The sequence below is a fragment of the Eubalaena glacialis genome, chromosome 9 (genome assembly GCF_028564815.1).
Source record: "Eubalaena glacialis isolate mEubGla1 chromosome 9, mEubGla1.1.hap2.+ XY, whole genome shotgun sequence".
NCBI classification, from domain to species: Eukaryota; Metazoa; Chordata; class Mammalia; order Artiodactyla; family Balaenidae; genus Eubalaena; species Eubalaena glacialis.
The window spans coordinates 31,882,045-31,895,225 of record NC_083724.1 but is presented as its reverse complement, the minus strand read 5'-3'; the positions used below and the strand labels follow the sequence as shown (position 1 = coordinate 31,895,225).

General features: G+C 40.1%; 1 protein-coding gene across 1 annotated transcript in view; it reads left to right on the top strand.

Moving 5' to 3' along the window:
• PLPPR1 (phospholipid phosphatase related 1) overlaps positions 1-13,181 on the top strand; it is a 127,075-nt gene that overhangs the window by 81,227 nt on the left and 32,667 nt on the right. The gene's annotated exons all lie outside the window — the stretch shown is intronic.

The window sequence follows — 13,181 nt, the reverse complement described above, 5'->3', positions numbered from 1 at the left end:
AGGATCATACACCATGATCAAGTGGGGTTTATTCCAGGAATGCAAGGATTTTTCAATGTACTCAAATCAATCAACGTGATACACCATATTAACAAATTGAAGGAGAAAAACCATATGATCATCTCAATAGATGCAGAGAAAGCTTTCTACAAAATTCAACACCCATTTATGATAAAAGCCCTGCAGAAAGTAGGCATAGAGGGAACTTTCCTCAACATAATAAAGGCCTTATATGACAAACCCACAGCCAACATCGTTCTCAATGGTGAAAAACTGAAACCATTTCCACTAAGATCAGGAACAAGACAAGGTTGCCCACTCTCACCACTATTATTCAACATAGTTTTGGAAGTTTTAGCTACAGCAATCAGAGAAGAAAAAGGAATCCAAATCAGAAAAGAAGAAGTAAAGCTGTCACTGTTTGCAGATGACATGATACTATACATAGAGAATCCTAAAGATGCTACCAGAAAACTACTAGAGCTAATCAATGAATTTGGTAAAGTAGCAGGATACAAAATTAACGCACAAAAATCTCTTGCATTCCTATACACTAATGATGAAAAATCTGAAAGTGAAATTAAGAAAACACTCCCATTTACCATTGCAACAAAAAGAATAAAATAACTAGGAATAAACCTACCTAAGGAGATAAAAGACCTGTATGCAGAAAATTATAATGCACTGATGAAAGAAATTAAAGATGATACAAATAGATGGAGAGATATACCATGTTCTTGGATTGGAAGAATCAACATTGTGAAAATGACTCTACTACCCAAAGCAATCTGCAGATTCAATGCAATCCCTATCAAACTACCAATGGCATTTTTCACAGAACTAGAACAAAAAATTTCACAATTTGTATGGAAACACAAAAGACCCCGAATAGCCAAAGCAATCTTGAGAACGAAACATGGAGCTGGAGGACTCAGGCTCCCTCACTTCAGACTATACTATAAAGCTACAGTAATCAAGACAGTATGGTACTGGCACAAAAACAGAAATATAGATCAATGGAACAGGATAGAAAGCCCAGAGATAAACCCACGCACATATGGTCACCTTATCTTTGATAAAGGAGGCAAGCATATACAGTGGAGAAAAGACATCCTCTTCAATAAGTGGTGCTGGGAAAACTGGACAGGTACATGTAAAAGTATGAAATTAGAACACTCCCTGACACCATACACAAAAATAAACTCAAAATGGATTAAAGACCTAAATGTAAGGCCAGACACTATAAAACTCTCAGAGGAAAACATAGTCAGAACACTCTATGACATAAATCACAGCAAGATCCTTTTTGACCCAGCTCCTAGAGAAATGGAAATAAAAACAAAAATAAACAAATGGGACCTAATGAAACTTAAAAGCTTTTGCACAGCAAAGGAAACCATAAACCAGATGAAAAGACAACCCTCAGAATGGGAGAAAATATTTGCAAATGAAGTAACTGACAAAGGATTAATCTCCAAAATTTACAAGCAGCTCATGCAGCTCAATATCAAAAAAACAAACAACCCAATCCAAAAATGGGCAGAAGACCTAAATAGACATTTCTCCAAAGAAGACATACACATTGTGAACAAACACATGAAAGAATGCTCAACATCATTAATCATTAGAGAAATGCAAATCAAAACTACAATGAGATATCATCTCACACCACTCAGAATGGCCATCATCAAAAAATCTAGAAACAAAAATGCTGGAGAGGGTGTGGAGAAAAGGGAACCCTCCTGCACTGTTGGTGGGAATGTAAATTGATACAGCCACTATGGAGAACAGTATGGAGGTTCCTTAAAAAACTGAAACTAGAACTATCATACAACCCAGCAATCCCACTACTGGGCATATACCCTGAGAAAACCATAATTCAAAAAGAGTCATGTACCAAAATGTTCATTGCAGCTCTATTTACAATAGCCAGGACATGGAAGCAACCTAAGTGTCCATCATCGGATGAATGGATAAAGAAGATGTCGCACATATATACAATGGAATATTACTCAGCCATAAAAAGAAACGAAATGGAGTTATTTGTAGTGAGGTGGATGGACCTAGAGTCTGTCATACAGAGTGAAGTAAGTCAGAAAGAGAAAAACAAATACTGTATGCTAACACATATATATGGAATCTAAGGGGAAAAAAAAGAAAAAAAAAGGGTCATGAAGAACCTAGTGGTAAGACGGGAATAAAGACACAGACCTACTAGAGAATGGACTTGAGGATATGGGGAGGGGGAAGGGTAAGCTGTGACAAAGTGAGAGAGTGGCATGGACATATATACACTACCAAACGTAAAATAGATAGCTACTGGGAAGCTGTCGCATAGCACAGGGAGATCAGCTCGGTGCTTTGTGATCACCTAGAGGGGTGGGATAGGGAGGGTGGGAGGGAGGGAGATGCAAGAGGGAAGAGATATGGGAACATATGTATATGTATAACTGATTCACTTTGTTATAAAGCAGAAACTAACACACCATTGTAAAGCAATTATACTCCAGTAAAGATGTTTAAAAAAAAAAAGTCAAGAAAAAAAGAATATATAAGCAAAAATATATAAACCTTTAAAGTCTACACTGTAGTTTTTTTTAAATTGTATATTCAATTCTGTGCCAATACATGCTTACTTCTCAATAAAATTGATAATATTCTATGAAAAGATAACTTACTAACAATGCCTTTAAAAATGTAGAAAAGCTGAATAAATGAATACAAATTTTTAAACATGTCTAAAATATATTGCACAAAATAGTACTGGGAACACATAACTATAGTATAAATTCCTGCAAACTTTCAAGGCATAGAAAACCCATAGCTGGGCTTCCCTGGTGGCGCAGTGGTTGAGAGTACGCCTGCCAACGCAGGGGACACGGGTTCAAACCCTGGTCCGGGAAGATCCCACATGCTGCGGAGCAACTAAGCCCGTGTGCCACAACTGCTGAGCCTGCGCTCTAGAGCCCGCGTGCCACAACTACTGAGCCCGTGTGCCACATCTACTGAAGCCCACGCGCCTAGAGCCCATGCTCCACAGCAAGAGAAGCTACCGCAATGAGAAGCCCGCGCACCGCAACGAAGAGTAGCCCCGCCTCGCCGCAGTCAGAGAAAGCCCGCGCACAGCAACAAAGACCCAACGCAGCCAAAAATTAATTAATTAGTTAATCAAAAAAAGAATAAAACCCATAACTATGTAAACTGTTCCAGAGCCTTAAAATAAGTGGAAAGCTTTTCAGTGCACATTATGAGGTGAGAAAAATATGGATTTCAAACACTTAGAAAGTCTACATACACACCCACAAAAGCATCCTCAATTAGGAATGTCGTTGCAGGCAGATAGAAAAGGATTGATAGATTTGTCTACCTGAAAATAAGCATTTCTACCAAAGGAAGAAGTAAATAAAGACTGCAAAAAAAATTTGCAGCATGAGACTCTGATGTAAATATTCCTAATACTTAAAAAGATGAGCTTCCCAAAATAAAAATGAGAAAGGACAAAAATAGACAATTAACAATAAACTGACTATGCATATAAACATTTCTAAACTCATCAATTATCAAAGAAAAATTATTTTAAATACAGCATTTTTCCCATCTAAGTTTGGCAAACGTTTTAAAGTTTAACCTGTGTTGTTAAAGGTGCAGATACTTTCATACAATTCAAATGTAAACTGACATTTTCTTTCTGAAGAGCAGCTGGTCGAGATGTACTGAGAGTTTTATCAACTTCAGACCCAGTCATTAATTCCATGCCCTGAATTTATGTTAAGGAGATAACCAGAGTTTTATATAAATACAAAGATTTGTATATAGGGATGTTCATGTCAGTGATAGTTTTAAGAGTGGAGGGAAAACTTGGCTAAATACACAGCACTAGAGGATTATCTAAACACATTTTGGGCAGTCATGTTTCTGAAAAACCTCTAATAGCAAAGAAACATGCTTGTGATTTAGTGAAATGATTTTTATGAAGGCTAAAAAATTGTATATAGTATTGCAGATAAAAGTTTTTCTCTTCTATAAGAGAATTTGAACTTCCCTTAGTTTTCTAGCTCTGTTTCCTTAGAAAAAGATATGTATCAGCTACGTTACTAGGCAAAATTAACCCCTGATTGGTGAATTGCATCTGGACTCAGAGAACTATAATTACCTGAAAAGGTGCCATGCTGTGACTTCCAAGTACAGTGACTCTGGACACTTGGCATGTCCAATGTGGGAACTTGGAAGCTATGTCTATGGAGTTGCTATACCATATATTGACTCCTATGGGACATGATGAGTCTTTTCAGCTGGTGGCTCCTGCATCCTCTGATATGTCTGCAGTCTCCTTGCACCTGAGCTGTGCTGGACCACTGCAAGGGCATGTGCTAAAGAGGAGCATGTGATGCTGCCCTGTTGGCAAGCTGTTGTTCCTCCCAAGTGGACCAGTGCCAAGTGAAGCATGTGGCTGTCTGTGGGTCTGAATATTTAATAGACCCTAACAAGACACCATGTGTGTTACAAGTATAATCCCAAATTTATAATTATACATAAAAGAGTAGTAAGAAATAAGCTAAAAATGTATAGCTGTTATCTCTGAGTGCTAATGGTACAGTCTTTTTTCTTCTGTTATATATATATATATGTTTAAATTCTACATCAATGCAGTATTTTCGAATTGAAAGATATATTTTTAAAACATTCCAGTTCTTCTGACATAATTATGAAATGACCAATATTTAATAAAACTTGAAAAATAGCAATTCTCATCAACAAAAACACACATGGCCAAAAAACAAAACAGAACTTTATGATGAATTTTCTCTTCTCTTTGGGTAAAAATGATAGATCTTTCATTCTAAGATTTTCAGCAAAAACTCTTCTCCCGCCTACAAATTTTGATCACATATCTTCCACCAGTTCCTTTTCCCCAAAGGACACAAACTGACATGGGGTCAAATGCTCTGACGGGAAGCCATGGGGATATGGTCAATGGATTAGTGAACTGAGTATTAAGGACCTACAGTTCTACTCTAGTTTTCAAGTATGAAACCCTGATTCAGCCGTTCCATTCCTTTGCTTCTCTGGGTGAAAAATGTGACCAATAATAATGGCAGGCCTCCAAGATATGTGCTGAGGAATATTCCATAAATGATGATGGCAAGAATAACATCTTTTAATTTACTTGTACTCTGCAGTCCTTGCCTACTTTATCCTCACAGCATCCCAGTGAAATAGAAAAGAGACATCCCAAAGAACATAGAGAAAGTTTGTGGTCCAATTCCCTTCATTTTTGACTCTGAGTCTGTGAGTTATTCAGGGGGCCAGTTGTTAGCTACGTTACTTGTAACTTGAGACTTAGCTACATTAAATGATTTGCTGAAGGTCGCAGTTAGTTCTGTATGTAATTGGACAGTTACCCACCGATATGGTTCTACTTTTATTTTCCTCCCGAATGAGGGGCATTGCTAGGAACCAGCGCTGATTACAGCTGATGGGTTAACGGCAGAGAGCTGAGTGACCTTGAAACCCTGCTGTGGTGCTTGATCTTCCCCCCAAGACCTGAAAATAAGTGAGCAGCGGCAGGACACAGGGCAGAACTTCCCCGATGCTCAGGGACATCTCCTGGGAGCAAGGAGCCATGTTTACTTCTGCCCCTTCCTGGAGAGATACGGTGTATCCTAGAGCAGTCTTTTTTGGGCCGCTTGAACACAGATCCCGAGTGCCTAGCTCAGCACACCCCCTGCCCCTGAGTGTGCATCCTTCATTATCCTCACACTGCGGTCATCCTGTCTCAGGCCTGATCTGTCAGGAGAGGGAGGGATCCCAGTTGTGGCTTTGCCCCCGGTAATTGTGTGACCTCTGATAAGGCATGTTCCCTCTTTGGGTTCGATTTCTCATCCGTAAAAGGTGGGGTTGGGCCAAATGATCTCCAAGATCTTTCTGGTTCTAATATTCCTTGAGAGATGAAAAAAGAACCTTCTAATCGGAAGACTCCAAATGTCAGATTCCCAGCTCCCTAGGCTCTCTTGACTTTCTTTCGGGAGTTCAATCTGTGCCTGGCCAGGTGTTTCACAGAATGGCACTGTGTGTGTGTGTGTGTGTGTGTGTGTGTGTGTGTGTGTGTGTGTGTGGTTTTTTTTTACTCCTTCTTAAACCCATTTCCTATTTTCCCTGTAGTAGAAAGAAGGCAAGACTCCTCGGGGGTGACTTATGTGACACAAACAAATGGCAATTCTCAAAAAAGGTAGTTCAACCTGGACTCGTCCTTGGTGTTCTGTGTATTCTCTAGCACAGGGGTCCCCAAACCCCAGGCCGCGGACCGGTATCGGTCGTCAGCCTGTTAGGAACCGGGCCGCACAGCAGGAGGTAAGCGGCGGGCAAGCTAGCGAAGCTTCATCTGCCGTTCCCCATCGCTCTCATTACCGCCTGAACTATCCACCCCCCCCCCCATCCGTGGAAAAATTGTCTTCCACAAAACCGGTCCCTGGTGCCAAAAAGGTCGGGGACCGCTGCTCTAGCACATTAACCATAGAAAAACCTAGCATCCTAAACTGCCGTGTGTCTCCAAGGATGGGCGCTACTTGCACGGACACACAAGAAAGGCATGAGGGAAAAGACTGCCGTGGGTTTGACCTGTCATTTCCTATTTCTGCTTTTGTGCTTCGCTGTCAGAAAGGATCAGCATCATGTTGAGGCAAGGCCACACAGGAGAAAGCTGCACGGGGACTTAGGAAAGGTTAGAGCTTGGGGGATTTATTGTGTCCAGAACCATTTAGCCAAAAGTGTTGGCCCACACTTCCAGGAAACCTGCAGGGTGCATTCTGACCAACGTGGAAACCCTGGCTAACAACTGCCTCAGGCCCCCTGAATAAACTCACAGACTCAGAGTCAAAGGCAGAGAGCCTGTTTGGATAAGAGGATTTAACCCGGTGGAGAATCTGATTTACCCTTATTTTATCTCAGCCCCAGCACCACAGGCATGAGAAAATAGCTAGTAAACCTTTTTTTGGCCTCGCAACAAAGTGATGGGAGTATTTAGAACTGAAGCAGCAGAACGTTTGACGCCCAGCCTGAGAGAATTGACGCAGCTCACAGTTTGTGTGCAAGTGTGCATGCGCACACACACAAGACTCATCTAGAATTTCCTGGGAGAGGAAGAGACAAGCATAATTTGATAGAAAGGCACAATCTGGAGGAAACTGCGACTCTTCACCTGGGGGTTTCTGAGCCATAAGCTCTTGCAGTGAATACAAAAGCTCAATGCACAGTGTGAATCAGAGTGGGCCCTGGGTAAATGCACATCTGTTGCCTGGCTGGCGAGGGACGCAGCTGCCAGAGCAAAGGAGACAGTGTGGGTGCCTGTACTGAATAACCTCATCTGTTGAAACCCCTTTTTAACACTTCATCATTCACATCTTTTTCCCTTTTGTACATTATCTCATGACTTTTTTTTTTTTTTTACCGTGAACACATTTTCTTTGTTGCAAATGTACTTAGTCATTACAATTTACTTTTTTTTTTTCTGGGAAAGGGTTATAGATAGCCTCATTAATTGTTGTGGATTTTTTTTTTTAAACGTTGACGAAAAATATCCATTTCCCTATTTACTATCCATGTGGCAGATGAGTGCTCCAAATTCCTTTACAGATTATTTTTTCCCTTAACATCATCCCATGGAGAGACTTGCTTACCGCCTTTGAGATGCCCCTTTTAAGGATTGGTGAATAGATGATTGTGTTAGGAGCTTTGATAATTTGTTTCTTAAAAAGACTACTGTTTGCCTAAAATTATGTGATGGTCAGTTTACTTGGTGATCACAATGCATTTTACTTTTTGTTAAGAGCAGTATTTTAGCTAACTCATTTTAAATTCCCATTTCTCTTGCATCCACCGTCCAGAAAGAAAAAAAAAAAGGCTCAAGAGAATACCCTGCTTTGGAAATGTAGCGTCCCACCTTGATGTTGCATTATATAGCAAGTGTCAACTTAAAAGCATTTTGAATGGGTAGATGCCTGCCACCCCTGGATTAAGACCAGTAATGATGCTCCAATCCACAAAATATTTATTATCTGAGTTGCTGAATGATTTCCAAAATGCCATCATCCACGTGGCCTTGATTCTATTGAAGCGTTCAGCTTTGAGAGGCATAGGAAGTGTCTAGAGCTGAATTCCTTTATTTACACTTAGGTGTGAAAAAGCAGAAGTCAAGAGTTCTTGAACCAAGCACAGCTCAGCAGGTCAGAGGACCAGAACCTCTCTGCAGATCTGGGTTGTCACCGGCACTCATCAGCAAAGATGAAAGCAGAGCATTTAGACGTCGGCAGCCAGGACTGGCTGCATAGTCTGTACATTTAAAATCCCCTGGGTCACTTTTAAACAAAATCTACGGCAAAAACCATGCCTGCCTTTCTTGGAAATGCTCACGAGTAAAGAATCTTCCCAAGGAGGATATTGGAAGCATCTAAAAATCCCTGGGACTGAAAGCTCTGAAGCTACTTAGACATTAATATTGAGAAGTATGCAAAGAACCCTCTCTTCTTCCTCAGAGCATGAAACACAGAAATCCAGGGAGGAGCTACCAGCCTCTGCTGTCCTTAGGCACAAAGGTAGCAGAGGTATCAGGCAATGTGATGACTCTGGAGCAGGCTGTGTCCGCTTTGCTTTTAGGGAAGATTACTTGGGGAGGGCAAAGCCCCATGGGATTTTAAAAGTGAATGAAGGCTGAAGAAGAAGCATTGCAAGAAACTACACTGGCCCTGGAGAGCTTAACCAACAGGAGAGAGATTAAAGCCCAATTACATGATTTCAGTTCCCTTAATCAGCCCTCTCTTGTCAGTTCCTATCATAAAGGCAAAGATGTTGGATCTGGAAAAGCAACTTAAAGGTCTCCTAGTCCAACAGATAAGAAACTGACAGATGAGAAACTAGGCCCAGAGAGGTCAAGCAAGTGGTCCAAGATCGAACATCTGGTTACGGGCAGAGCAGAGCTAGAATCACACCATGTTTTCTTAATCCAGGACAATTTTTCAAGCAATTTCAATACACATTCTTGCCTAGACCGACCAGTAAGTGAAAGCAACAAACATTCTTTGAGCACCTATAGATGTTTTGACATACATTTTCTAATACTCTCAATAATTTTCTGATATAGTTATTACCCTCATGTTCAAAGTCATGAAAAAAAGAAAAACAGAAGCTCAGAAAGGTTCAGTTACCTGCCCAAAGTCACACATCAAGAAGGGAGGGAGCTGAGATTTCAACTCAACAGCCCACATTCAAGAAACAGCAATGACTCTGATATTGCCAAGTACCAGAGCTACAACTAGCATATGTGTGAACCCAAAACATATATTCCAGGAATTCTAGACACGCTTTATGATGACAGCCACATAGAACATGCAGTGAGTCCCCCTTACAATATGAAATTATAATACATCTTCCAGTGACTTTTTCTGCAGATTTTATATTTTAAAATCTGAACACTATCCCCTAAATATTTTGCATTTATATCACTTATTTATGACTTATCAGATCTCCTTTAAAGATTGTAAAGAAGTGAAGTCTGAAAGATAACACACCAAACTGATGTATTATATTCCAGGGTTATTTGTTTATTTGCCATTTGGGTTTCCATATTTGAAAGACAAATTTATCGAGTTACCCTCACTAAAAGTATATTTACTGTTATCTAAGTGTCTTAGGTCAGGTCACTTGTGATTGTAGCCAGCATAGCTGGGGGATGAGAGATACACCAAAGGAATTCACTTGCTGTTTGTTCATCGTCAGGTCTAGAGTCTGGCCTTGATCATTTCTCACCAGAGGGTATGCTCATTTGCTATGAGTGATAGGATGCTTGTTAGCCAACAATTTGAAAGGCCATAATAGGCAGGACAGCCAGGGCTGAACACATGGAGAGTCCCACATTGTCCCAGCTGCTCTCTGAAAAGAGTGGTTGATAGAGGCAGAGTGTGTGTGGCAAAGATACAGATGGAGGAACCCAACCATTGCCAGAACCGGAGTCATAAATCTGCCAGTGTGTAGACGGCTTCCAACATCGGCTGGGGCCAGGCAGGAAAGAAAAGAGACCCCTACCTTTATCAAGCAGAATCTTCCCTCTCTCTCTCCCTCTCTCTCCAAGCAGAATCAGGCCCTGTATGAGACTATGGAACCCAGTGGATGGAGAAATAGCACCCTGTGTGTGATCAGAGAAATGCAGTGAAATGAACATCCATGAAGCCCATTCACTGAGATCTAAGAGCTGGATTATTTTATCAGCAACCTTTACGTCCATCACAGTCTGAACTGGATGGACCAGGAATCCTGTCCTACCTTGAAGTTATAGAATGAACCCCTTCCTCCCTTTCTTTCTTCCTTCCTTATGTAAACATTATTACTTAATATACTCAAAGTATTATGTCGGTAATTAGATATATAGGTTAGCATATATCCTTGCTCTGATTTTTTTCTTTTGTATTTCATACCTCAATTGTGATTTGAATATTGTTGACCAATAGTATCAATTCTTGTTTTTTGTTTGTTTGTTGATTTTTGTTTTTTTTATTTGGCTGCGGGGATTTTTAGTTGCGGCCTGCGGGATCTAGCTCCCTGACCAGGGATCGAACCCGGGCCCCCTGCCTTGGGAGCATGGAGTCTTAACCACTGGACCACCAGGGAAGTCCAAATAGTATCAATTCTTATACTGCTTATCACCTTTGACATGAGAGTCTTAGGACATTTTACTTATGGATTTATTTAAGCCCCATACCATTTTCACATGACAAGTTTTGTTTGGTATGCCTTGGAGTGATTTTGTTTAGATCTGTGTGTATGTGTGCACATATGTATTTTTAACAAGAACATGTTTTGTGTAGATTTTCTCTCACATTTTCTTGCTTTTTTGCCTCTTGTGTGAGTAGTGACAACCTTCACTAAATGGAGAATTTCTAGAATTTTCTTCTCTCTTTCTTATAGAGTAAGGATGTTTTGGGCTTCTGAAATGGCTGAGGCAAGCAATGCTTATTTCTTTCTTTTTTTTTTTCTTTTCTTTTTTTTTTTCTTATTCCTTTTCTTATTCCTATGTGTTTACCACTCTCCATCCCATTTCCCTGCTTTACTTTTTAATCGTGTCATTTCACAACATTACATAATATACTTACTAGTTTATTTGTTTGTGGTCTCCCCCACTATTCTCTGTTCACAGCTACGTCTCCCATGCTAGAACAACTCCTGGCAGAATGGGTGCTCCCTCTCCAAAATTGTTGAATGCAAAATGAGTATATGAGTAAATTTAGTTTAAAAGAGATACTTTACTTTGTATTAGTTAATCCTTAATTTTTACTATATTCCTAAGCAGTACAGCAAAAATTGCATGCTTTCTGGTCCATATTGGGAATTTCCTGCAGAGAAATCTTGAGAGAAGTTAAGGTCAGAGGGTTCTACCCATACATAGGTACTCTAAAGATTCAGTCTTTTATTCATTCAACAAATATTGATTCAATCTACTATATACCAGTCCCTGTTCTAGTTACCATGCAAGGAAGGGCAAAAGTCTTTCCCATAAGGACATCATAGTCAAATGAAGAGGGACATACAGACAATAATTGCAATTAATTGGGTAGATGTCAGGATAGAGATCTGTGTAATATGTTGTGGGAACAATGACAAGGCAGGATCTCCCTTTTCCTGAGGGGACCTGGCAAAGTTTCTTTATAGTCTACCTCGTTAAACCTGTATTCAAAAAAACCTGCATTAATCTGATATGCTTAATTCATTCAACATTGAATAACTACTATGTACCTTACACTGGGCTATGCCCTGGGGACATAACCGGAATAAGACATGTGGGACATCCCATAACAAGGAATAACAATGATAGTATGTAATCGTACTATCATTGTAATTTGTGATAGAAATGGAAAGGAGAAACACGAGGTAAGAGATTCACGTACAACATGAATGCCTAAGCTAGTCTGTGGGAGCAGAGAAAGCTCCCTCAAGGAAATACTATTTCATGTACCCGACTATGCATGAATTTATCCCCATCTGTTCACTAAGATAAAGAACAGTAATGCAGTGCCATCATTGCAGCGGAGACAAACAAAGCCCCTTGGCACCTTGTTTTGGCAGAGATAGGTCTAACAAGAAAAGAGGGAGGGCTGAGTTCTTGAAACTATTCAAATATTTTCACCTGATGGAGCATCAACTCATTGTTAATTCCAAGGGACGTCAGGCACAAAATATTCTTAGACATACCTAGACAACACCTGCCAAGGTGATCCATGCTGGCCCATCATTTGTCTGTCTGACCCTGAACTCAGTCTTTTCCTGCCAACTTCCATCCCATTCTGACTTGCCCATAGTTCTATTTCCATTACACCATTCTATCTTGTAGTTTAATATCATCTACATTTTTTAGTGTTTAAAGCATATTGCATTTGTTTTGTTTTCTATGTTGTCAACATTAAACACAAATTCAGCAAATATTTTATTGCATCACTGCTGAGTAAAAGTGTAGCAATTAAGAGAAAGGACTCTGGAGCCAGGTTTTCCTGGCTTCAGAGCTAGGATTCGTGACGACCTTGGACAAATTATTTAACCCCTCTACGCCTCAGGTGTCTTATCTGTACAATGGGATAACAGTATCTATTTATAGACCACCTGCTAGAGCTGCTTCAGACACTGTCTGGCTGTGTGTGGCCAAGTCCCTGAGACTTTCGGGTTCCTCCCTCATAAAAGGAAGGGGAAAACATCTGTAGATGATTCCAGTTTTACTATTCTATAACTTAACTTCCATCTCTCATGTGCCATTCATGACGTTGGCATCTTGATCCATCTAAACAGATATTCTATAATGACAGGAAGAGTATAAGGCATAGGAATTCTTAAAACATTGGTGAAGTTTATCTAAAACCACAAGCACACGCATAGCAAAGAAGAACAATTATAAGATCACATTCTTCTGGGGAAATATTGAAATGAGGGTTCAGAAGATAAAAGTGGCATATGATGTGGTGGGAAATGTGGACTTTGGAACCCAGTTGTACTGAATACCAATCCCAGTGCCTCCACATGCCAGTTGTATGCTCTGGAGGGTAAGTTACTTAACTACACTGAACTTTCATTCTTCACCAGTAAAGCAAAGGTAATACTACCAACACTAGGGATTTTGTTACCATGAAAACTATTATGATAAAGTG